This window comes from Carassius gibelio, chromosome B8 (assembly GCF_023724105.1).
Source record: "Carassius gibelio isolate Cgi1373 ecotype wild population from Czech Republic chromosome B8, carGib1.2-hapl.c, whole genome shotgun sequence".
In the NCBI taxonomy this organism is placed as follows: Eukaryota; Metazoa; Chordata; class Actinopteri; order Cypriniformes; family Cyprinidae; genus Carassius; species Carassius gibelio.
Window position 1 is genome coordinate 14,466,875 of NC_068403.1, and position 26,731 is coordinate 14,493,605.

The window sequence follows — 26,731 nt, forward strand, 5'->3', positions numbered from 1 at the left end:
CTGTTCAAAACCTGTACGACCTCATGAGAGTTCATGAGAAAAGTCGAGATGTCTGATTCATTTACTGTCTTAACAGCTGAATTATTCAAATATCAGTGAATGACGTTAAGTGAATTTTGGCCTGCTCTCACATTAAATTATTGTATGGTGATTTGGAATACAGTCCACAAGTTGGATGAACTGATTTCATTACCGTCACCTTTTTATATAGCACTTTGTACAATACTGATTTTATAATCATACTGAGCAGCTTTACAGTCAACAGGAAATGATTCTTACATGGTGCTTTAAATTCTTAGTCCTTAGCTTAAAAGCTCCAGTATCGGAGATTAATTGTTTGGAAAAATGCGTCTAAGAAATTACTCAAAATTTCAGATTTTTTGGGGAAAGCAACCCATGTATTTTGTAATGACAACATGAGTAATCGATAATAGACTTTTTGTTTTCAGGTGAATTATTCCTTAATAAAATCCAGGTAACCTAACTTTTTTAGGAGAGACGTACTAGAATTGTCATTCTTTGTTAAGCATTTTCAGTCCTTGTACTGAAAAGAAACACCCAACCTTGCTGACTTTTCTTCTGTGTTTCGGCTTTGTAGGTCCAACAAGGGCACGTTGGCACACTAACACGAGTTCCTCTCCTCTCTGTAGTCTCCCTGTCTCTCTCTCTCTCTCTCTCTCTCTCTCTCTTAGGCACATATGTGAACATAAATCTGCCCCAAACTCTCTTGCTTTAGATCAACTACTACACTCTTTGAAATAAAACTTTGTGTACACATAACAAAGACAGACACAAATCCCTTCAAATGGAGTCCAGAGAATTAATTTGGCAGCTCTTAGACCTGTCAGAAGAGAAACGGCAAGTTTCAGCATGTGTGTGTGTGTGTGTGACTGCAGTGGTCTCCCAGGTCAGCCACAAGCCCTCAGTCTATTTAGAATAATACACACTAGTACAAAGCTCTCTCACACAGGAATTCTGTCAGAAAGATAGATAGAATGAACTTTAAATTAGACGCAAAAAGAGGAAAGCTGGATACAGAAAGAGAGTTTAGGAGAGAAAGGGGTTTAGATGGTGAGATGTTGTCTGATTCCGAGCACTTCCTCATGCTGAATGTGTAAGTCTGACTACCATCGATATTAGTATTGTTCACACTTAGAATTGGTTAGTTAAAATAGTAACCATAAGTATTACTTCGACACCCAACTTTGCTGTAGAAACCACCTAGAAAAGCTTGTGCACCCATGCAGAACACCTTAGCATCTACCCAGAATCACTTTAATGCCTTATTAAAGAGAACCTCTGCAACTGCATCACACTCCAAACACACTTTAGTACTGTAACTGCATAGCAACACCCTGGCAGCCTCCTAGAACACTCAAGAAACTACATAGAAAACCATCTAAAGGAAACTTTCTTGCAATTGTATGAAACCACCCACAACCACTTATAAATGCCCTTGCATCAGCGTAGCAAACAATACACTACAAACCCACGCTTTAGTAACTACATAGCAACACCCTGGCAACCATGCACTACCTTTTTTATTTTTTTCAAGAGAAAAAATATATATATATATATATATATATATATATATATATATATATATATATATATATATATATATATATATATATATATATATATATATATATATATATAAATTTAGGATTACTATTTTAAACAATATATAGAGCCTCACTCTTCAAAGGATAATTGTAATGTTTTGTACAATACCATAATACCAACACACACACACACACACACTTTTTGTGTTTGGCAAGGATCCATGGTTGCGGGGCTCGGTGCAAACACTTCTGAAGGGTTGAGGACTTAAAGGACAAAAAGAGGTATTCTCTCTTTTTCTCTCTCTGTGTCCCAGATAATAGTGCTCCTTAACCCCAGTCTGGTTTTCTGATTACCATGGTAACGCTGGGTATTTGATGTGTGTGTGACTATATAATCTTTAAAGTCTATTAAACACTTTACACCCCTTGAGTTCAAGAGGTACTCCGATACCGTACTCAAAGACTACAGATGTGTGTGTACTGTTAATGTGTTGTTTCTGGTGTAGAGTTCGTAGGATCAGCAGTGTAAAAGAGCCAATAGAGTGGGGAGATTTTACTGCGGTTTAATCAGAAAGTACCCTGTAAAACAACACAAGATGTCATTTCAATATGTTTGGCAATAAATGAGGGGTGTTACTCTAATAAATGTTGAATAGAGGACACAGACGTTCAGAAAGTTGTAAACTCTTGTCCCTTACTGCAACATCCCACGACTACAACAAATGAGCATTACGTCAGCATGAGCAGCTGACGTCAATAACACACACTTACACATTCACTTGAGATTCACTGCTTGTTAGGTTCTTTCTGTGAGCTCTTTTCTCTTATGTAATGCAGAAAGTGAGGCAATTTCAGCTGCAGCGTACAGGCACTTTTCCCTCTGTGGACTATAAAATAAAATCTCTTAAAACACACTTTTCACATTTTCACTACTTGATTTAATTTATCCACTGAACATTTCCAACTTCTGCATCTTGTTTTCTTTCTTTCTTTCTTTTAAAGACCAACACTATCTTTCTGTATTATATTTCTCTATTTCTGTTTCAATTCTATCTACTTGTTTTCTTTTTATTTATTATATATAAAAAACACCTTGCTATACGTGTACTGCATTAAGCTACCAGAGATTTTATTATTGCTCTCTTGTTGTTTTTGATTGCCTCTTTTGTCCTCATTTGTGAGTTGCTTTAGATAAAAGTGTCTTCTAAATGTCTAAACGTAAATGTATATGACAAAAAATTTACCAAAACTCGAAGAAAGACCCATAAACTTGAAAAGAGCATCAGAATGATGTGGACAGTAAGCGTGCGAGGTTGTGCGCTGTGTATGTGTGTGTGGGCCTGAGATGGACTGATGTCCTTGTGCCAGTGTTGGATTCTGGGTCAGTGTTCCTCGAGTTGTAAGACCCGTAGCTAATCACCATGACTGTGGTCCACACAGCAACATGACATAAAACTAATTCCACAACTAACATGGTGATTATTACCACAGTGACATCGCAGTGTCACCTACTCAGTTCTGACTATAATACTCAAATCTGACTAGCCAGTAATTGTCTTAAAGTTTAGTGACTGAGGATGTCATAACTCACCTAGCTGACAGTTAAATGTGCTAATTTAGGCTAAAGGCTCACCAGCAATCAGAAGGTGAAAATTACACGCTCCTAATCACAGCCTTGGTTTAAGAGTTTTGTTTCACATGGTTCTGTTTTTCTTCACACACTCTCCTCTGACATTTATAAAACTTCCCCTCCGAACCTGTGATTTGGGTCTGCACACATTCCACATGCTTCTCAAACTGAATATTATACATAGTCTCACTATTTCAATCTCTTACTTTTTCTCTCCCCCTTTATCTCTCCCAGGGTCAAACCATCATAAAGTTAAATCCTTTCACCCATAATCCTCCGTGGCTTTGAAGTGGGCAACAAGGTAACACAATTCACACACACAATCTTACACACACACACAAACACACACACACACAAACACACACACACACAGACAGACAGACAGTTACTTAGCGATCTACAACTTATCACAAACATGTTTATTTAAATCAAATTAAATACCATAAGTAACTCTAGATCCTAGCACATAGAACTATTATGCAATTTAAGAATAAAAAATAAATCCAAAAAATGACACTCACGGATGTCCATTTATTTCTGGTAAAATGTATCTATTTTTTTTGTCTTTAGCAGAATCTGAAGTTATATTGCAAGTATTTTAAATTAAGCTGAACTGTTAACTATCCAAATATATATAATTTGTTTTGCGAAAAAAAGAAAAAGAAAATATGTGTTAAAAATAGAAAATGTAAAAAAAAAAGTTAACATTTAAAAAAGATTAGGTATGTAGAATATGATCATGCAGAATATGTGCTTTGTACGTACTCATAAACAGCCAACATGTTTAAAATGGGCATATGCTTATAAGCTTATAAGCAAATAGTGACAATTAGTCCCTATAACAAAGTGTTTTATAAAATATGTAATGGTCTCTGCTCCATTTCTCTGTCCACTAAGGGGTTCTGGCTTGAAAAGGTTCAAGACCCCTAATCAAAGTAGCTAAATACATACACACACACTTATTTCTAGAACACAAATCATTTAAAAACTCAATCCATCATCATAAGTTTTACACATATCTGTTCCAGCTCTTTTGCACCACACACACAGCGTTTTCTCATGAGACCAATGTAGCACTTCCGTCTGGATATTTTCCATGACCTAAAACAGCAGTAAAGTGTACCCTGTGGGAAATTCTACATAACCCCCCCCACACACACTGATGGGGTCAATCCCTAGCCCCACCCCCAGGTAAGATTATAGATGACTGACAGGTGCTTTACAAGTAAAATGGCACTGATTAACATGACTTCGACCTTTTCTTTTTGTTCACCGTGCTTTTTTTCTTCCCTCTCTGTTTTGTCTAGGAGAAGTGGAGGTCACACTTATTTGGATGGAAGTGGAAGTGGATTTGGAAAACACTTTGACAAGTCTTCTGCTCTCCTTCCCGCTCCTCTCCCTTCCTTCACACACAGCCCCTGAATCCCTGCCGCGGCTGAAGATCTGTTCCCAGTAAGAGCTGTCAGAAGAGATTCTGGAGACTGGATGAAGAGACAGTGTGTGCGAGTGTGTCACAGCATACCGTCAGGAAGCTGTCAAGGCCTCTGGTATGATACTAATGATCACACACATACACACACAGACAGCGGTAACATTATTCATGAGGGATGGTGAGAGATTATCAGCAGCTTGACTGATTCTGCTGGGAATGTGATGGGATAAGAGTGGCGGATCACTGCTGGAGTTTTGAGCCTTCGACCCACGAGTCTCTGGGTGTCAGTTCCAGACTAACCCAATGGGACCAACACACACACACACACACACACACACACACACACATATGCACTGTAGCTTTTCTCCACTGTATAATACCTTTATCACTTTACATTTAATCCCTTGTCAGTTTTACTGCAGTTTTGCTACATTTTAAAGTTTGACTCTCACTCTATCTGTCCTTCTTTCTGTTGCACACACACACATATACACACTTCCTCTGGATGAGCTGTCTCAAAAGAGGCAGAAATCCCCTCTATTAGAGTGTAATTGAAAGGCAGGGGCCGCAGTAAAAGATGATAGATGGGTTTTACACACACACCTTGTTTCTCAGGTGTCAGTTAAAACTGTGATTGGACCATGCAGGTGGGCCATTTATGGTTTCCAAAGAACCACCCATCTGGGAAATCACCCTTAGAAAGAAACAGAGCAAGATGTATTTAACAGGTCAAGGGAAAAATCTCTCACACACAGCATTAAAAAGCATCTACTCCTCTGCAATTCATTTTTGATCGAACAAAAAGACAATTTTCTCCTCATCTGGAGCCAAAAATAGTCAGACAGACAGACTGAGAGAAAGATAAAACTTCTAAAATCACCTCTAAATGACGCCTGGGAAACCTGAATTGGTTATATGTAGTGGAACAAATTATTTAATGGCCTGCAAACTATAAAAAATGCTATACAAAGATGCTCTTTATTAGATTTACAGATGCAAAATCCACAGAGTAACTTCATAAAGAACCCTCTATAACAAACCAGAGGGAATATGCTTTCATATACTCCATCTTTATCTTGTACACCCACACACAATTGAATAACACACACAAAAAGAAGCTCGTATGCAAACAGAAACACTATGAACACTGAACAGCAGGCTTTAAAGACATATGGCAAGACAAATGTCAAGTAACTACTATAAACGTGGATAAGCAGATCTACACAGACAGCACAGGCTCCAGCCTCGTGTGTGTGTGTGTGTGCACACTTAAGACTTTGTGTTGAGTTTGGTGAATGTTTCATTTAATTCAGTAATGAGTGCAGCTGCAGGAGAACTGAACAAACGCGATTTCACACAGAACAAATGGCCTATAAAGAAAGAAACAAATGGCTGTGGTGAATAAATAAAGTGTTATTCTATAGTAATATATAAACTAATATGTTATTGAAATGGAATTATAAGTATGACAGTGTGACACTAACTGAAGTAATACAAGGGATTATTTTCTATTTTGAAGAATCTATTTTCTAAGTGCATCTTAATAATCTTATTGTGACCAATTCATCCATGTGATTTTGTCATTTTAATCAAAATCATAACTAGTTCCGGTGAAATGATGTATGCAGGACCACTTTAAGTTCACTTAAATCTCGTACTTTACTGCACATTTTCATTCAGATATGCCTCCATCCTATCAACAACCATCAAAAAACCAAGTCCCGGCCCTACATTTTTTCTTTTCCAACAATCATTTGGATGTACATTGCCATATGGAATAAAGAGACTTGAAATTAAAGATTTATTTTGAAATTGACTTGAAATTGAAAAATGTATAGCCCAGTGGAAAATGTACAATGAGGGTTTTATCTTGGATGTATTTCCTCCAGAATTCCAGGTGGTGACACATGTGAAATACTCCAGATGTAAAACCACTAAAATGGTTTTAAATTTTTGTAACAGGTGCAGTTTCACAGAGACTGCTCATCTCATTTATGATGCTGGAAGACAGAGATAAAATATACAAGCAAAAAAAGCTATTCCATTTTCCATTGTCATAAAAACTTTGGAATACATCACTAAGTACAAGGCCAGTAAGAAATATTTATGGACCCTGACTGTATTGTCACCATTTACTTTTTATTCCAAACGTGCATGAATTTCTTTCTTGCATAGACCAAGTCACTCTTTTCCAGAGAATGAAAGTGAATGGTGACCATGACTAGTTCAAATTCCTCTTTCATATGGGGTTTGGAATGACAGGAAGTTGCGTAAATGATGAACTATTAACTATTAGGTTAGTTAAAAATAAATGTATTTAATATACAATGTGATTAAAACGACAGAAACTCTTTATCCTTTATTAACACTTATTTACATTATCGACTATTACTAATAATTCAATAAATCTCTTTCTCATTCTCTCTCTCTCTCTATATATATATATATATATTACAAAATAAAATAAGACAAAATAAATAAAAGCAAAACAAATAAAGATATTTCACGCTGTTCAAGTCTAAAATACATTGTGTGAGTGTAGTTTCCAAAGGAATGCAAGCAGGAATTCTGGTCATTGTCTCCACTGAGCTCTCGTCTCGTCTCCCACACACACACACACACACACACACACACACACACACACACATACATACAATTCGCTGCATGTTCAAGAAAGGTCAATACCAGCTGACATCCAATCCACAAGGTGTCCTTGTTAATGGAAACGTGTGAGAATTGCTAGTGCTAATCACTATTTGACTAATTAGAGAATCAATCTAACTACTAATAAACCACACAGGAATAAAGAAACCAAAGAATTCCACATTTCTCATCTCCACACACATACACAGACAAAACTGCCCCACTATCTGCTGCGAGGTGCCCTAGGGCAAATAACCATTGAGGGTGTGTACAGCAGCCAGGTGTGTGTGTGTGTGAGTGTGAATGTGAGTGTGCATGTGATTGACAGGTATTGATTTACTATGGCTGAGAGTGCTAGTGGGTAGAATCTCAAAGGGAATGGACCTTCAACACCACACACACACACACACACACACACACACACACACACACACAGTCATTATATTTCACTTGATCAGTAGTTTCTCCTGTGGCGGTTCTGCAGTATGTAAATATGTCCAATGCAGAAGAGTGTTGTTCCACTTATGAAATCAAATAAGTTTGCTAAGAGAGGATTATTTTCTCTCTTACTCACATACACATGCACACACACACTCTCACACACTCAAGCAGGTAGCTTGTTAGGGGTTTGTGGGCATCAAATCCAAATCTGCAACCCACCCCCATCTCTCCTCATCCTGAGACTCTATTTTTCAAACACACACACACACACACACACACACACACACACAAACTGCTATCCGTGCACGTCCGATATCTTCTATCTTCTTTCATTATTTAAAAGCTGCTGCTGAACACACACTTTAGTCGACCACTACGGGGTAATGAGCTAGGATGCAACCTAACCACACACACACAGACATGAGCAGCATACTACTGAGGGGTGTATATAGGGACACATTCTCCCCCTTTCGTGCACACATTTCTACACACACACACACACACACACACACACACACTTCTACTCTCTGATGAGCATTAGCTAATCCACACTGACGGGCCTGCTCCATTACCCATAATCCTTAATGCCTTTTTAATGTATCGTTCTTTCTTTTTCTCTCTGACTGTCGCTCTCTCTCTTTCTATATATATAGTGAGATCTTTAGCCGATGGATTTGAACCTGTCTGTCTGTCCAGTTACACTCAGTCTGGTTCTATTAAAGGGGAAATCTATCAGTGTCACACAGTCATTCGGACCTTTTTACAAAGGTGTCACGCTGTATTCCTTCCCCTATTACAATCAGTTCCTAGAGCTCTAGTGTGGCTGAAAGTGAATGACAAACAGTTTGGGAAGTTAGTAGAAAATTATACTGAGGAAAGTTTCCCATTTAGTTTCGATGCCTCTCAACAATTCCCATTCCGTAAAGCTTCCATTATTTATTATTTTGAATTTGTGGAAAAACTATTTTCATTAATTAATTAAATAATTCATTCATTCATTCATTTTTATAAAATACCAGACATAACTCATTTGTGTATCTCTCCAGCACAATCTACAACTTGCAGGTCGTCATGATTTATCTGTTCACTCTTTAATCATGGCCACGTACAGTAACAACAGACATACACACTCACATGCCCAACACAAACAAACACACTCCCTGGTTTAAAAGCATGTGTTCAGGAATGCCTCCCTCTTTTTAATCAAGCAGCAATGTTTTGTCATCTTTCAGACCCATATGAACACACACACACACACACACACACACATCTGCGGGCACTGTCTAATGACATCATACCTCTATAGCCCTTACTTAAAAATAAACATATAGTGATGGAAAAAATACTTTATCAAAAACACATTTATCTGAGAAGCGTTTATCAAGCTCAGTGTGTTATCTATATAGTCTATCTAAATTTGTGTGTGCACAAGTTTGACTGTACTTTTGCGGATTAAATATTTGATGAAATATAAAAGACAAAATATAGTGAAACATGTTATAAAAGGGACATTTGAAGTGATCTTCATTGTTTGAAAGGCTCATAAATCTTCTTTAAATCTACTGATATCAACAGGTCTGTGTCTGATTATACTTAAGGTTTATATTATCAACACTGATTTCTAAAGACAGGAGTAATGGCTGCTGAATATTCAGCTTTGCCATCACAATAATAAATTACATTTTAAATACAACATATTAAAAAAGGAAACGTATTTTAAATTGTATTAATAGTTCACAATATTTTATTTATTTATTTTTTTTTTTTACTGTATTTTGGATCAAATAATTGCAGCCTTTGTGAGCATAGGAGACTTCAAAAACATCTTCCTGACCCAAATTATTTGAAAAGCAGTCTGGTGAAAATGTGTATATTGTGTGTATAGGGAATGTTTGTGTATGTGAGAAGTGAAATGTGGCAACAGCAGCACAAAAGACCATCACAATGACCTTAATCAGCACATGCACACATACTTGCGTCATAAAAACAACTTACACCTCTCTCTCCCCCTCTCTCTCTCACACACACACACACACACACCTGTACAAGTGTGCACAAACATACACACATCATTTGCTACATTATTATAACAAAAAATCAACACCTTTTTCACTGCTCTCTATTGCTTTCTGATTTATCCTTCTGTCCTTATCTGTTCATCTTCCCCTCTCCCTCCAGAGTAAGTATGTTGTCCCACCTTCAGTAAACTGACCTGTTCAACATTTTTGCACTTTTGACTCGATCCTGTTCTTCTTTCACCATCTTCATATCCTCTAAAAACTCCAGACAGACATTCTCAAGAAAGTCACACACACTCAACATAACAAGTATTATATAGTATTCTATATATAAATATAGTATAATAATGATATTTTATTGTTAACTTCTGCAAGCTGTATACCAAACCAGTTCTTTGTTCTTGCTCAAGCTACAATGAAAGATTAATTCAGACTTGAAAAGACTGTACAAGTTTACATAACCGCTTATGATGTGTAACTGCAGTGGTGTTACAGTATTAAATTAAATTTAAATTTATGCATTTAGCAGATGCTTTTATCCAAAGCGACTTACAGTGTATTAAGGTTATACATTTTTACCCATCATGTGTTCCCGGGGAATCGAACCCCCAATCTCTTACCAATTGAGCTACAGGAACACAATTATGTATTATTATGTTATGTATGTAATTATAATTATAATTATTATTATAATTATTCAGTATGTGTGAATAGACTACGGTAAACAATACACATTTAAAGTGCACTCAGTATTTTTCTCTTTTAAAATAATTACACATCAAGAAATTAGTATTTTTATTATTTTTTTATAATATTACATTATTAAATTGTACAGTCTTTTGCAAAAGAGATGATCACTACAGTTATATCAGTAGCCTAATTTGCATATATAAATATTACAACTGTGGAACATAAACTGTTAATTGCCAGTAAGTAATAAATGGACAATTTTATATTCTACACTGTTTTGTCTAAAATAAATAAATAAAAAAACAACTATTTTAAATGTAAAAAATTTATTTAGCAATTACAACACTATAGTACAGCACTGTATTCAAAATGGATATTCATAGATCTATTGGTCAACCTGCCAACAGTTTCTTGAAATAATATAATTCATAATTATTTCCTAATTATTTTCAATCAATTAATTTCAGAACAGTCAACTTTGTTGTTGAGTTATAACTTTCTGATAGATTTCAGAAAGACATGTCTTAAATCTATGCTCATCAAGCCCAGAAAGAGACAGGGGGGACCATGTTAGATTTATATTTTTGGAACATACTTCTGGAGAGTGGCTGCAGTTATCTGCATGATGTTTCTAGCAAACACTCAAGAGGAGAGAGTTCACATAATCCTGAACATCTCAGAAACACGAGCAGTCAAATCGCTCTTCTATCCTTCCACTACACAATGACCATCTGCCACTTTACATCTGGATTTAGGCCGCAAGACTCCTTTCAATAGCATCCTTGTACAGTATCTGAACACGTGAGGAAGGATGTGAGGATCTAATCAACTTTCACATCTTCATTTGAACACCTCAAAATGATATATTAAGAGTCACCGAGTCACATTGCTGTTCTAGAGACAATGCTCCAGGCACAAACCCAGTCTCCTCAACCACAAAAAAAGAAACTCAGAGTATTTAAAATGTCTTCATCTGCCTGTAACTTTCATGATAGTGCAACAATGGAGAAAAGATTATGTAACAACACTATTTAAAGGAAGTTCGAAATTATTTTGTGAGGTTGCTTCATCTACCAGAAATATCCTGAAGTTTGACACTCTAATGATATTTTAGGGCTCCCACACTTTTTGACCCACTTTTCCACATCCTTCTCAGGTGTCTGTGATTACATCAAAGTCATTTTGCTTCAGAATGATTAATTAATGAATAATTTAGTAAACTGATTCAATTAAAGTGATTTGCCTACAAACTGGGCATCACAATGGCTTGTTATCAAGTTTAATTCTAAACAAAAGAAATATCTACCTGAGGTAATATTTTAAAGTTAAATATAAAATAAATGTTTTCAGAATTTTTTATGATGTATTAAATGTAGATGACTTTTTCAGGCCTGGGGAACACAACTAGAAGATTCCTGATATGTTTTCCATGGCTTTCCTTTACTTGGGAACCCAGAATGTATTCAACCTAATGAGTCCCGGCCTACAGGTCCCACCACAGTTAAGTAGTACGACACTCCACAAAACAATCAATAACCCCACCAAAGAGACACCCGCCACACCCACCCGCAATCTCCTATCGGAATAGAAACTCCAGCAGTGACAGGACATCTGACAACTGTGGTCTAATAGATGGATATAAAGGGCCCTGAAAGAGAGTGTGAGATTGTGTGAGTGTGAAAGCATGAGTGTGTGTGTGTGCATGAGGAGGGGGAGCCAAATTAATCTGGGGTCTGATACCCCCCTATGGGAGCAGCTCAATTAACGTTCCACACCGGCTGAGGCACCGGGCTAAAAGCCATCTCACTCTCAGTCTCTCTTACTTACTCTCTACCCACCCCCTAATCCTGAGAGCAGGAATCAAGGAGCCAGAAAGAAATAAGAAAGTCAGATGCACATTAAAGGAGATTCTGGGATCTTTTGGTTGTGTGTAATTTCATCAAGCACACACACACACACACACACAATGCCCGCCCAGAGTCGCCACTAAAACAACACAACATTCTTCTCCTCATCAAAAACACAGCTGACCAAAAACACACAGTGTTTCTGTGTGAACACATGTGTGGAGGGTCTGTGTGTGACTGAGGGTAGGTATGTGAGTGTTTGTCTAATTACTGTTTTGGGTAGTGCATGGTATGGATTATGTTTGTATGCATTCTTCACTATAGTTTGGGGGCAAATTCTGACAAACTCACTCTTTTGGGACTTTTCGGATGTTCTTGGTTTGAAAACTAACCGTGTGACAAATAAATGTATTTGTATTGTACAGTTAATCTATAACCCTAAGGCATAAATAAATAAACAGAGAGATACTGATATATAGGGGTGTGTGTGTGTGTTTGGGGGGGGGGGGGGGGTACGTTTTTTTATAAATCTGCTTAATTGTTTTTAAAAAGTCTATGGAAATAGGTTTAAAGAACAATTAATAGAAGTCTATCATACATTTCCACTCAGAAAGAACTACATTTTTAGTTTGTGTGTCTATACACTCTCATCTTGTCATCTTTTCATTAATCTGTGATGGTTTTGGGGTAGAGAATATAAAAATCATAAAATGTTGATGGTGGAGTGATGATAACAGTCTTTTGCTCTTTGTGTGAACCAAGGAACATCATCCCATGAGCAACACAGGAACAGTCAGAGTTGCACCAGGGTAAATATTTCAGCAGACACACACTTACAGAATGAACACGTCTTTCCCTATCACTCTTCCATTCTTTATCTGTCACTCTCTCCTTCCCTTATTCACAGACCATTTAATCTTTTAATATCATCCTATATTAAGAAAACCCAGTCCAGATAGGCCAGTCCACACATATACAAAGATACAAGCAATCTAAATGTCTGTTCATAACTGTACCAAGATACCAACCCTTGATTTATCCACAAGATCTCATACTCATCTATAGTATTTGCTCTAGAAACACAGTGTTTCATTCATTCACATACTGCAGGATATGTTAAATACACACCATGCACAAAGAGGATGAACAGCTTGTCGCATTGGAGGGCTCCCTACCTCATGTACACTCTCTCACTTTTTCAACTATTTGTTTGGCTTTTATTTAAAGCATTCTCGTAAATATCAAAATATTTAAATGCTGATTAGTACAAATGAATCCACACTAATTCCAAATTAAAAAGGGAAAATAAGGCATTCACACACACTCCTATATACAAACACAGCATTGCTATAAAATTGTTAGAAGAGAAACTAACTTACCTTTTACTCTTTCAGCTTTTTTCTCTTTCTTTTCCCCCCGCGAGTCCTTTAAGCCTGAAGTTCATCCGTTCCTGACAGGTGCCATGGTCCCGTAGACTCCAGAGGAACGACAGGCTCACACACACACACACACACACTCTGGGGAGGAGGAATGACAGATCACAGCAGCAGCAACACTCCTCGCATGGACATGTGTCTCCAATGTGAAGTCCAAGACTACTTCTAATTAATGTGTCTGTCTTTTTTCCCTCTCTCTCAGTCTCTTCTGTCCAGGTCTGAAAGGACAGGACTTCTCTCTCTTTTTCTTCTTTAATTTATTTCTTTGCTCCTAATTCCACTGTTTCTTTCTTTCTCTATCTACCTTCTTTTTCCCAGTCTTTCTCTGCTTTGGTTCTTGCGCTGACTGCTACCGCAGAGCTCTCCAGCTTTCCCCCTCTCCCTCTCTCTCTCTTTCCCCTCCCTCGGTCAGCCACTCCCTCCTGGATGGCAGGCTATTATGGGTGGAGACTGGTCAGAGGTAAAAGTCTCTCTCTCTCTCGTGAATACTGGGATATGTACTATCAGATAAGTGTTTTGTTATAGTGGAATGTTTTAATTAGTTTTGGATGAGTTCCTACGGACTCCAGTGCAACTTTAGCTCACCTTAGGAGTGTAATGAGGTAAATTATTAAAGAGATAGCTCACCAAAAGATTAAGTCTTCCTTAGTCGTTCCAAACCCGTACGACTTTCTTTCTTCTGTGGAACAAAGAAAAAATGTAAAAAGTTTCTAGCATTTCAAGTCTTCTGAAAGGTTTGATTGAGGAGCTGCCTGAAAAGTTACTATTCACGGAGCATCTTCTATCAGAGTTCATAAGAAATTAGCAATGTCTGATTCATGAATGAGTCAGATTATCCAATTCTCAACCGAAATTATTCGCCCACACAGATGGACTGATACGGTTCTCAACTTCAGTGATCTGGTCACAGTGGTCAACAGCTCACTGGAAGAAAAAAGTCAGTAAATAAAAATTCTAATTGTGGTTTGTAAAAAAAAAAAAAAAAGCTATAGTACTACCTCAGATGATGAAGTATAGTGCACACATCATATGAATCACTTTAGTGATGCTTGAAAATCCAGTTCCCATTCATTTCAACTGCAAGAAAAAGAACAACTAGTACATTTTTTCAGTCCCTCATTTTATGTTCCGAAAATAGGGTTTTTCATTTTTAGGTGAACTATCCCTTCGCCTCTACATTTAAAACAGTGTATCCATGAAATGTATCTTAAAATCTAACAATCACTAGAAGCTCAGTGTGTGCTGCACTACACACTTTGGACTGAGCGGCGTCATTATGGCACCGATGAGACACTCTAGAGGGCAACAGTCAGCAAATATGATTCCATCAAGCTCTAAAACACACTTACATTTTATTCTCTTTCCCTCCTTCTGTTTCGCAAACACACTAGACCATATGTTTCTAGGCGTTTGGTACCTGAAACAACAATAATCAGAGATTGTGTAACAAGTTTCATTGTGAGAGGGAGATAGAGGAAGTGAAACAGAAAGAGAGAGAGATCTGGTCCATGTTACATGATACTTACCATAAGCAGTCACGGAGACCTGGTGTCGTCAGCAGCATATAATGTAAACCTTTGTTTTCCATTTGCTTCACACACACAGAGAAACAGACAACAGCACACACGAACAGGTGTGAGAATGATTTAAAATGTAACTGGATATCTTAAGCAAGAAAAATAATGAATAAAGTAACAGAAATGATTCAACCCAAAGTGAAATACTCAGTCACAACCGATTTTACTTGATATATTTCAGAATGAAACTGAAAATTCAATAAAACAAAAAAGAGCAGAGAGGACTTTACTTTATCAGGACTAAATGCGAGTTTACTGAAACAATTTGGCTACTGCCAAATATTATCGATTAGTCCACATAGCAAAAAGTTAGGAGATATCCCCTGACTATGTAAGCGCTTTGAGTGTCTAGAAAAGCGCTATATAATTGTAAGGAATTATAAAATTAAAAAGAGAAAATAAATGAAGATAGTAAATAGGGTTTAGGCTGATTTTGTGTAGAAATGGGGTGACAGTGGTTACTATGCCCTTACACACACTCTTCAAAAAGGTTTGATACTGATGTTGTTGGTTCTATGAAGAACATTTAAAATCCATAGAACTTTTCCATTACACAAAAGGTTATTTATAGTGAAAAAGGGTTATTAAGATTATTAAAATGATCTTCACACTAAAAGCTAAATATTCTTTTCACTTAAAGTTTCTTTTAAGAACTCAAAATAGTTCTTCTATGGCATCACTTTGAAAACCCCCTTTCAAAACCTGAGTGTAAATGAAAACAAGCACATACTGTACACACACATTTTCACCTGCTACTCTCCCACTTTTCGGCTTCTCTTCCTCTCAGCTGAAAGATGATGGAGAACACATACATACACACAGACATGGTCCCTCCAGGCTACATTCATTTGTGTGTGCGTGTGTACTGTAGGCCTGAATAGTCCAGGTGGAGAAACAAATCAAGAAATAGGACTGGTGCTGTGAGAGGACCACCCTAAATGAACTAAACACACACACAATTACACAATCACAAAATAATGTGTGTTCATTTAACCTGGCTCATAACTGAGTGGTCCAACCTTGCATTAAATTCCCAAGTCAAGATCGCTTCCTTTTATCTTCCAGAAAGCCTACAATAAGAACAGGTTCCTGTAATTACGCGAGTATTCCTGTACAACCATGAGTTAAGAGGCTCGCTCAAGGGCACTGCGGTGACAGAACATGATGGGCATCTTGGTAAGCGTTCATTTCATGGGTTGCCCCAACTGGAGATTAAACCTGTGACCTCTGCTACCACATCAGCACTGTTACTCCACACAGCCATTACTCCTCATCTTCATGACTTCATCTAACCTCAGAGACACTATAAAGAGGAGACATACCACTGGTAGAAAACGAATGTGAGGAATCATAATGCTGAAAATAATGAATAGCAGTCCCATCTTTTAGTTAAGAGTCAATTGTCTTTTAATAGAGGCATTGCTTTCCATTGCCTATTCCTGAATCCACATTTATATATTTATATATATATATATATATATATATATATATATATATATATATATATATATATATATATATATATATATATATATATATATATATAAATATATATATATATATATATATATATATATTGCCCCCAAAGTGCAACATACACATGGTTAAAACGTGTATCGACAAGCAAAATCCAATAGCCAAAAATTTTTTATTGATAAGAAATATATAAACCAGTTCATTGTGTATTTAAAACACATTTAGTTTGTATTAATATTATATATCTTACTCACTTTACTTTTGTATGACTGATAAATAGGCTATGCATTTATGTTATGTTTATGTTCAAACTGTTGTTAGAATAATCAAAATTGGTGGATATTTTATGTCCAATTTAATTAATATTTAAACAATTATTTGTGAATACACTTTTCTACATTAGTGTGTATAGCTGAACCAGCCAAAAATTACTTGCTTCACAGGGATTTTGTTTTCCCCAATTCACTGTCATTAAAGGCAACATAAAAACAAGAATTAATGCTAGATTTGATTTGAATGAATATTACCAAGAATAATTTCCTTTTTCATTTACACATTCGAATTATATTACACAATATAACTACAGTATGTCGTAAATATACATGCATTTCGCAATATATAATGTTGTTTTCATCAACTAAAGCATGCGTGGGTAACTGATTTAATTTAAAATGTTTAATAAATTCATAAACAATATATATGGCACTAAAACTTAATTAAATAGAATATCATTCTCACACGTGTGGTAATTTGTGGCTTCTTGTGACCGCTCATTCTTCTTTCCACAACAATCTGCATTGTTGCATTATGGGAATAAATAGATTATGAAACCCATTTAATCATTTCATAAACATTTTTTAAATGTCAGAAAAAAAAGTCTGTCTCATGTAAAAGCTTTTCCACGCAGATGTTTGCGAACTGAAGGCTAGGGTAAGTTTGTCTAGCTTATAATTGAATGACTCAAGATCAGCCCTTTATGTCACTGATCTCTTACACAACAGAAGTTTACATAGTCTTTCTACTGTAATTTATTCAGTGGTGAATGTTATTTGAAGAAATATTGATGTGGAGAAATGCCATGCTTTAGTACAAATCCCAGTAAGATCACATACTGTAGTACATTCAGTGGCATCATAAATCACTTCAAGACTGAACTTATTAAGTATAAAGAGCTTTTATATTTGTAATACCTTTTACTGTTGCAACTAAACCATAAGAACAGGCCATCTACTTCCTTCATTAATGCACTTATTAGATTTAAAACGTAAACAACGCAGCTGCAGTTGAAGTAGGGAACAGGGAGCCATAGTATAGCACACCAGAGATGTAGTATATTTGGTATTTTCTGCAGATCCCTTGATGATTATGATAATTAATGATACTTAATACCCTGTCCTCCGGTCAGAGAGCTGAATCAAATCAAAATGTTCCCTACTTGATCCCGCTGTCTCTCTCTGTTATTCGCTTCAGCCAGCATTCCTGATGGACTGAGTGGAATTCAGGCATTCCGGCCAAAGTCTTCCGCACACACAAAGCGCAGTGGAATTCTGATGTTGTTTCAAAATGAGGAGTTGAGCCCCCTCTCACTTCAGATAGCGAAAGCATTATTATATTCTGTGTGTATTGCTTTCCCGCCGACTGTCTGATCAGTATTGTTCCCACCGGATGACCTTTGACATGTAGCTCCGCCTGTTTTGATCCTACAGTCTCAGCCAGGGCACAAGCATAGTGTGTGTTGATGCGGGGCAAGAATTTGACTTGTTACCTGCCAACGAAGTACAACAACGGGATGGTCCATGGAGCATTAGCAAGTTGATGAATGTGTTCACACACACATACACACGTCTCAAGGTCTTTGCAAGCATTGTGGTAGATTTGCTATCAGCGTGGCCGAGTCCTTGAAAACAGTTTATCAATCACTACTGGCTCAGTTAGGATGAGAGAGAGAGAGAGAGAGAGAAGAGATCAGAATGTGGAAAAAGAGTGGAAGAGGGACGCAGCGGTTTCTGGCAAAAGCAGGTTCCGCTGAAGCATGCTGGAGTGTGTGCGTGTGTTTTGGAAACGGTGTATCTATGCGCATGTGCATGCATCACTCAGTTTTAATGTATAAGTCTGTTATTATTTATCATGCCGTGAGGTCAGGCCTTAAAGTCTCCATCCATAACCACTGCCACCACAACAAATAGCTTGAAAGAATGAAAGAATTAGACTCCAAAAACCATGTGTTAGCTATTAAACTGTAACGTCTAAAAAACAGAACAGTCAGGTACACTAAGATTCAAAAGTTTAAGATCAGTAAGATTATTTTTATTTTTTTTGACAGAAATTACTTTTATTAGGTTGCACTACATTGATTAAAAGTGACAGCAAAGACATTTATAATGTTCCAAGATTTCTATTTCAAATAAAAGGTCCTTCCTTGGAGTTTTCTATTCTACGAATAATCCTGAAAAATGTATAGTCTCATCATTTCCACCAAAAAGTCAAGCAGCGTGAGTGTTTTCAACAGTGATAATTATTAAGAAACTTGAGCCCTAAAATCAGCATATTAGAATGATTTCAGAAAGATCATTTGATACTGAAGACTGGAGTAATGGCTGCTAAAGATTCAGCTTTGCCATCACAAAAAAAAATATTTTAATATATAATAAAATACAAAACAGTTATCATAAATAATAATAATAATTCACAATATTACTGCTTTTACTGTATTTTTGATTAAATAAATTCATCCTTTGTGTGCAAGATACTATAAAACAGTCTTACAGAACCAAAATGTTTTTTGTGTGTTTGTGTCAGTAAGTCGTACATCAGTTTGTGAAGGCCAATACAACAGACATTTAGATTTTGGAGATTTTAACCAATGTTAAAACATTAATTGTGCCACTTGCTCAAAAACGCGAAAACAGAAAAATGTGCTGAATAAAAACTAATGGAGTCTTTTAGTTGATACATGTGAAGTGGCATTTAAAATACATTTAATCAAAATGAGTCACATTATTCAGTTCCAAGTTCGCTAATTTATGTGTTTTCAGTTGGTCTGAAGCCCATTTCTTCATTTACCAGCCACATTAACAGTACCCAGTAGTTTATGCCCTTAATTGTCTGTTTTTTTCTGTAACAGATGTGTGCTGGTTGTTTGGAACTATACATAAAAAAACACACAATCCATGTTAGAAAAAGTTAATTTAAAGAGAAAATAATGAGATGTGAGATGTGGAATGAGAACAGAGAGGATAGTTCAGTAAGAATGAAATGGAAAGAAAAAATAATTTTCAGGAAATAGTTTCATATTCATGCAATATAATTGTACAGATGTCTGTCTGTGATTTCTACTCAGATTTTATGGCAGGTATAAAGACACACATTTGCTGTTTTACAGAAGATTGCTCAAAGATCGGGACTTCCCTCTTTTCAGACACTGTAATCGAGAGACTTTAAAGCATTGGGCTTTTCCCTGACACACACACACACACACACACACACACACACACACACTGACTCACACACACACCCACATACACAAACACATGCTTAAGCCACGTGTGAGGGCATTGGTAATTGTAGATAAACTCTGTTAGTGCTTTTAATGATTATCAAAGTAAACCTCAAGGTAAAGGAATCATGCGGTGGACATCTGAAAAGGTACATTCTGAGAAACTGAATCAGTAAGTGTACATTTTGAAAAGTATATATTTAATACACAATGATGTTCGACGTTTACAATGTACTGTATATACATCTATGAAAATGTAACAAATATTTAAACAATTAGGTTTTGGATTAGTGCAAGATGAGTCATCAATATTTTTTATTCTTTTTCAAGAAGAGAAGTGTCTAAAATTGCTAAAAGTGAGTGCATATTAAGGTTTAGGGGCCAAAGACATGGACTGAAAAAACGAAGAAAGAGGAAAAATGGGAATTTGATTTATTAGGGGACAGAATGGAGGAAGTGAAATCTGTGTGTGATATTTCACTGCCACCACTCATTTGTGTGACTAGCAGTGTCTGACCTTTTACATCACAGTGACATCATCATACATATTGTCATCTACTGAATTGCTAATTGTTCTCTTACCACACATACATCTGTATCAGATCAGTTACAATAATGCAAAAGACAAACAGTTCATTCACAGCTCTGAAAGCAATTGCATACCGTCAGCCCAATCTGTTCTCAATCTGTTGTTTCTTCCTTTCATCCGGCCATCTGCGAATTCACCCTTTCTGATTTTTATAGCTCAAAGTGCCTTCTCTTTTTCTGAACTATTGCCATATCTGCTAAACCAGTGCCTCTTTACTGGTGGGCAAATAATAAAATGCAAATAATTCAATTTTAGGTGAAAACAGGATTTTTAAGGCCATTACCTTTCACCAGTACACCAAGATGGGCCTATGGCAATACTGATTGCATTGTTCATTTTTAAAGTGACCCTTGCCACATTTGTAGTTAATATGCTGCGTCAAAATGACCAAACTGTAAAACTATACTTGTGAATCATTCTGTTACAATCAAAGACCAACATGACACAGTACTGGCAACCAGTAAACAGCATGAGATCACAGCCAACATAAAACAACAATAAAATGTAACTACAATGCAACTAACCATATAAGTAACCTAGGAAAATGAATAATTTCTAATGTTGTTGACATCAAAGGTCACCTATTGGATCAAAGATATTTTGGTGTAAATACCTTTGCCAATTGGTACAAACCATCTAAATTAGCCATACACCATGTTATTCTCCAAACTATGAAAACAGAAAAGTAAATACTGTATGAGCAAGATTACATCAAATATTGTTTCATATGCAATTATGATAAATACACTTGTTGACCACAATTTGTTGGCTGCTCAGAGCATGAAACCATCCAAATTCAAGACACAAACCAAACAGTCAAACTATAAAAGACAGCACATGATACATCTGCAGCCTTTTACATGTTTACAAAGTTGTTCTGTTTGCTTATTGGCGGGCCTACGCAGGATCACCACTTGATGTAAAAACCGCTGTTAAAAACCACTATTTAACAATTACGCGGTTGGTCTGGTGAACAGTGTTCAAAAATGACCAAATCTTTTTTTGGTAAAGCCTCTAAAACTATGCAGAAATGAAGTGACCAAGAGAAGAAACTTCTCTTTCATCATTCATCTCATTTTTCATCCACTCTGAAACCACTCTCTCTCACTTTTGTTTGATCTGTTCCCAAACCCTTTGATGTGCTGTGCCATATCATTTATAAAAATGAAGAGTAAGCACACCATCATTCTTGAAGAGACACTCTCAAGATTACACACACACACACACACAGACACGTTCATATTAGCTATCAAAAGCTGGCAATTAGACAGATGCCAGCTGCTCGTTGGTGTAGTCCTGCACTCTCTCTATCTCACACACACACACACACACACACACATGAAATGGAAGGTAAGTTAGTTAAAGTTTTTCCCTCTTTCCCCCACATCTTTTACCGATACAAGTCCCTCACTGTCTGTTAAACAGTGAAACACGTTTCTTTTCCAAACCTTTTGCCCACTGACACCAGATTCACTTTATTTCCTCATTCTCTTTCTTTCTCTTTTCTTTATTCTCCCCCATCTTTCCTCCTGTTCATTGTTAAAACAGATGTTTGTCTGGCTCTTTCATTAGGGGTTGCAGTGTGTGTGTGTGAATGAGGAAACAAAAATGACTGAGCATTTAATATTGAACATGTGGGACAGCAATGAACTCTGGGTAATGGAATGAACGCTGCCATAGATTCCAGCTGCAGGTGACTGTAAGTTGATTATTTACAGGTCTGTTTAATTAGGCATGAGATTTATTAGATCAGGGGTCTTCAGAGGTGGTCTCCAGTACAGTACTTCTGCAGGTCGTTATTTTTTGGAAGTAACTATTAACTCACATTAAAATGTTAAAAGCAACATATAGAGTGTATTACATTACTATGGTACTAAGCACATGATATTATAAGTCAAGCATGTACTTAATTTAACACAATATTTAACAGGGTACCATCACTTGGTCCACCAAGACATCTTTGGCCTACAAAAAGGCCCCAAAAACAGACCCAGCAGAATTTAAATCATGTTTTGTGTCCCAAATCACAGCATTATTACAAGCTTAAATTATGTTTAAAAAAAAAGCACAAAAGCCTTGTTCTTTAAAAGTCTTTATTCAGAAGGCATAAAAACACCAAAGTGACCACTGCATGTCAAGAAAGTACACAGTGGAAACATAAAATATTTTTAATAACACAGCAACATCAGCGTCTATTTACAGCTTTAAGTAAAGAGGTGGTTGATTGTGATTTCAATTTTTAATCTTTAGTTAGTGTGTAATGTGGCTGTTTGAGCATAAACAAGGTTACGACGCTGAAAGTTCAATGCAAATGGAGATATTGTCTCTTAAAATTATGTTTATTGCCTACAAAAAATCACTTGAAGGGACTACAACTAGTTACTTCCTGGGTTAGTGACATCACAAACCCTGAAATTTACATAACCCCCACACCAAGGAACATGCAGCGTTATATATTAATTAATTATATGATTTAGTATGGTTTTATTAAATGTGATTTTTTTAATCATTTGATAAATAAATATATTTACATTTATTTATCTACATTTACAATAAGCAGTTAATATTGTAAATACAAGTTATGTGATTCATATTGTATGACTACAAAGTCCCACACACTCAAGTTCATTTTTTAATAAAAGTTTAAACAACTAAACATTGCAGAATTCAGGACACATCAGCATCAGGCACCATCAGGATATTAAATTTCCGTGAATGCCATGTGGCTGAAGAATTGGTAGGGCCTCAAGGAACTGCTCATACACACACACTCACAATCTGCCAAATATCTACAGTGTGCTTGTGTGTGCATGACAATGTTATTTTGTGGTTTGAACTTGAAGAGAATGGCACAGAGCTCTAGGAGAGTTTCTTGGCCTCTATTTTTTAACCACCCTTTCTCAGTCCCTCAAAAACTGCTCATTTCAGAGGATCAGGGAATGGAACAACACTTACACACTGACACACATTTTCTGTGGCAACCAGCGGTGGTTACAGCTAATGAGGTGTGCAAGGACCAAGTGGCCACACAGACGAAAACAAAGAGCTCCATCTGAACTGTCCTTGGCCACACACGCTCATGTTGTGTCTCTAGGAGTTAACACAAAGGGACACACTGAGTCACTGGAGAGAAAGAGCCACTGAAAGAAAAGGAGAAGAAGAAAGAAGTGTTGAGAGACTCTGGGGGATTTCACAATGACGGATTGTCCATTTAGCCTGCCTTTGAACTGCTTGACTCTCAATCAAATTCATTTGATTCACCATTCATTTGAGAGTTCAGATTCACTCTGAATCCAACAAAACTTGTATCGCTTGAACATGGTGGGATGTACAGTATTCAGAACATTCGAAAATATGTTGAATGTAAATTCTTTTTGGTCAAAATTAGGTTTTCATTCAGTTATTATTGTATATAATCTTGTCCATCATCTCTGAAAATATTTTGGCAAAATTCATTTATTTAGTTCCAAAAAAACTGCGATTTACTGCAGCACGCAGAAAAGACTGGTAAAATTTTACCATGTGGTGGCTTTTGTTAGAAAATATAATATAATATAATATAATATAATATAATATAATATAATATAATATAATATAATATAATATAATATAATAATAGGAACACTTTGCATAATAATCTCCGCCTACCGTGTTGGGAGAAACTGAACTCTGACCTGCCCCACCCCCCCACACAGACGCTCTGGTTGGTGTGATAGCATCATGTCGAGGAGACAGTGTGTTTTTAATTGTAAAGGCAAGTTTGTTTTATTTTCACTGCCAAAGAATGAAGATCAGAAGAACCAATGGCTAAAATAAATTTTTACCACAATACCAGAGCAGTACAACAAATCCTTGTTGTGTTCAAAACATTTCACTAATGACTGCTTTTCTAATCTCGTTGAGTACAGCGGGATTTTCAAAGCGTTTGGCCATAAAAGAGGGTTCATTACCAACTTTATTTGGACCAACAAGCATCTCCGAATCACAACCTGTAAGTATTATTATATAGTTATGTGTTTGTTTTCTCCCGAGCGTCTTATCAGTATGTGTGCTGTCTGCAGCCTTTGTCTGCGCTGATCTTCATTTACAAAAACGTCATTAAAATGAACTGTAACTCCGTGAATACTCAATGAAGAGACATGAGAGAGATATCTATAGAAAGCTTGACATGTCTACTTTAAAACTAAACAAGTGCTGCCGACAATATTCTGTGATAAAGTAATCCATATGAAAACAACGTGATGTCCATTTCACGTATCCTTTCATTATATCTAATGTGACCACACCCCCGCGCTGAACGCACTATTCAGATTCAAACTGAAGCGCGCGGCTTGAATACACCCACACAAAAGAAAAAGCAGCCAGACTGTTCAAGTTTTTTATTTTACTGTTTGCTTCGCGATGAGACGAATAAGACATAATTCACCCCAAACAGATGCTAACGCATAGTTTACCGTGGAGGTGTGTGCGGAACAACCAATCAAAACTATGTCAGTTGACCAATCAGAACACAATATGCTACCGAAAGGTGGGGTTTAAGGAAACTGAATCTTTTGAACAGCTTCGCGCGAACCGTTTGGGGATCTCTGAGAATTGAGGTAATTTTAAAATGATATTTTGACAAAATGACAATGTTTTTTTTAAACTTGGATTTAAATCTGTTGTACAGGACTTACAAACAGTGATAGGAAGCTTAGAATTTTCATCTTACTGGCTCTTTAACTACTAAAAAAAAACTGTTTTTAATGTGGTTTTTGTCCCCCCAAGACATAATGCCCTGGACAAAAGAATCTGAAAAATAACATTAATTAATATGTAGTGCTAAAGACTTTTAGGAATAAAAAAAGACTGTTCATCAACAAATTAACATGAAAGACCTGTAACTGATTCAGCATTCTTATTGGTCCTGTCAGCCTATCAGATTTCAGGGTCGGGTTTACAATTGGGGGTGGGGCTTCAACAAATCCGCCTTTCACTTTCCTCTGATTTTATGGAGCAGTTTATAACCCTTGGGGTAAGATGTAAATACAAATATGAGCATGAAAATTATAACATTTTAGTCATAGTTCACAAGTACTACAGTAATAGCATCTGATACTGCACAAGACTTTTAAGTATGGCATACACACACTCAAAAAAAAAAAAAAATCTGTTTGACTGTTGCTAATGCTTGTCTAACATTACCTGGCTGAGCGGTAAACCACAGAGAACACACAATGTGCCAAATTAGTAAAGAGACACACCACACACACATACATTAAGGCATACCCAGATCTCACAGCCGCAACACACCTGTCAGCAACAGTGAAGGAGAAATGGAAAATATCCTTCATGCTACATGGCCCTGAACCCAGTCAACGGCCCATTCTAAATCTCAGAGAGCGTGCACTGATATTATGTTTATGCGGAAGGAAGAGTATTTGTGCAGGTATGTGCTTAGCCCAGTGTGTGTGTTTGTGTGTGTGTGTGTCGCTCAACGGGGAAGGAGGAAATTAAAATGTGGTTTGTGATTAATTGTTAGTTCATAACATGCAACACAGACACACACGACCACAGAGCACAGTGGGCATGAGATTGGTTGAAGGTAACTTGGCAGATGTCTCTACAGAAGGAGGGAGAAAGCAATAAGGATAATGGGAAATAGGGAGAACAGAATGATAAATATTAATGATCAGAAAAATAAGGCATACATAATAAAATGTAGGAAAATAAGAGAATGACTTTTATCAATCATTATGTAAGTATAAGCAGGGTTGGGAATCGAGAAACTGCTCTTTTTCATAAATGTTTGCTTAAATAAATACAAGAACATGGAACACTGTACTAATTCTGAAAATGTTCCCTGAATTATTTTGCATAAAACATAGCTAAATATGGCTACAGGGCAGCTC

The 26,731-nt window shown here is 36.6% G+C and overlaps 1 protein-coding gene across 2 annotated transcripts in view; it reads right to left on the reverse strand.

The window, feature by feature from the left end:
• LOC127963814 (semaphorin-3B) overlaps nt 1–14,179 on the reverse strand; it is a 33,490-nt gene extending 19,311 nt beyond the window's left edge. The window contains exon 1 of one of the 2 annotated variants that reach the window (XM_052563882.1): nt 13,646–14,179. The gene's annotated coding sequence lies outside the window, so the exon portion shown is untranslated. The remainder of the gene's footprint in view (nt 1–13,645) is intronic. The other variant, XM_052563883.1, reaches the window with a different exon arrangement.
• Nucleotides 14,180–26,731: the final 12,552 nt, after the last annotated feature.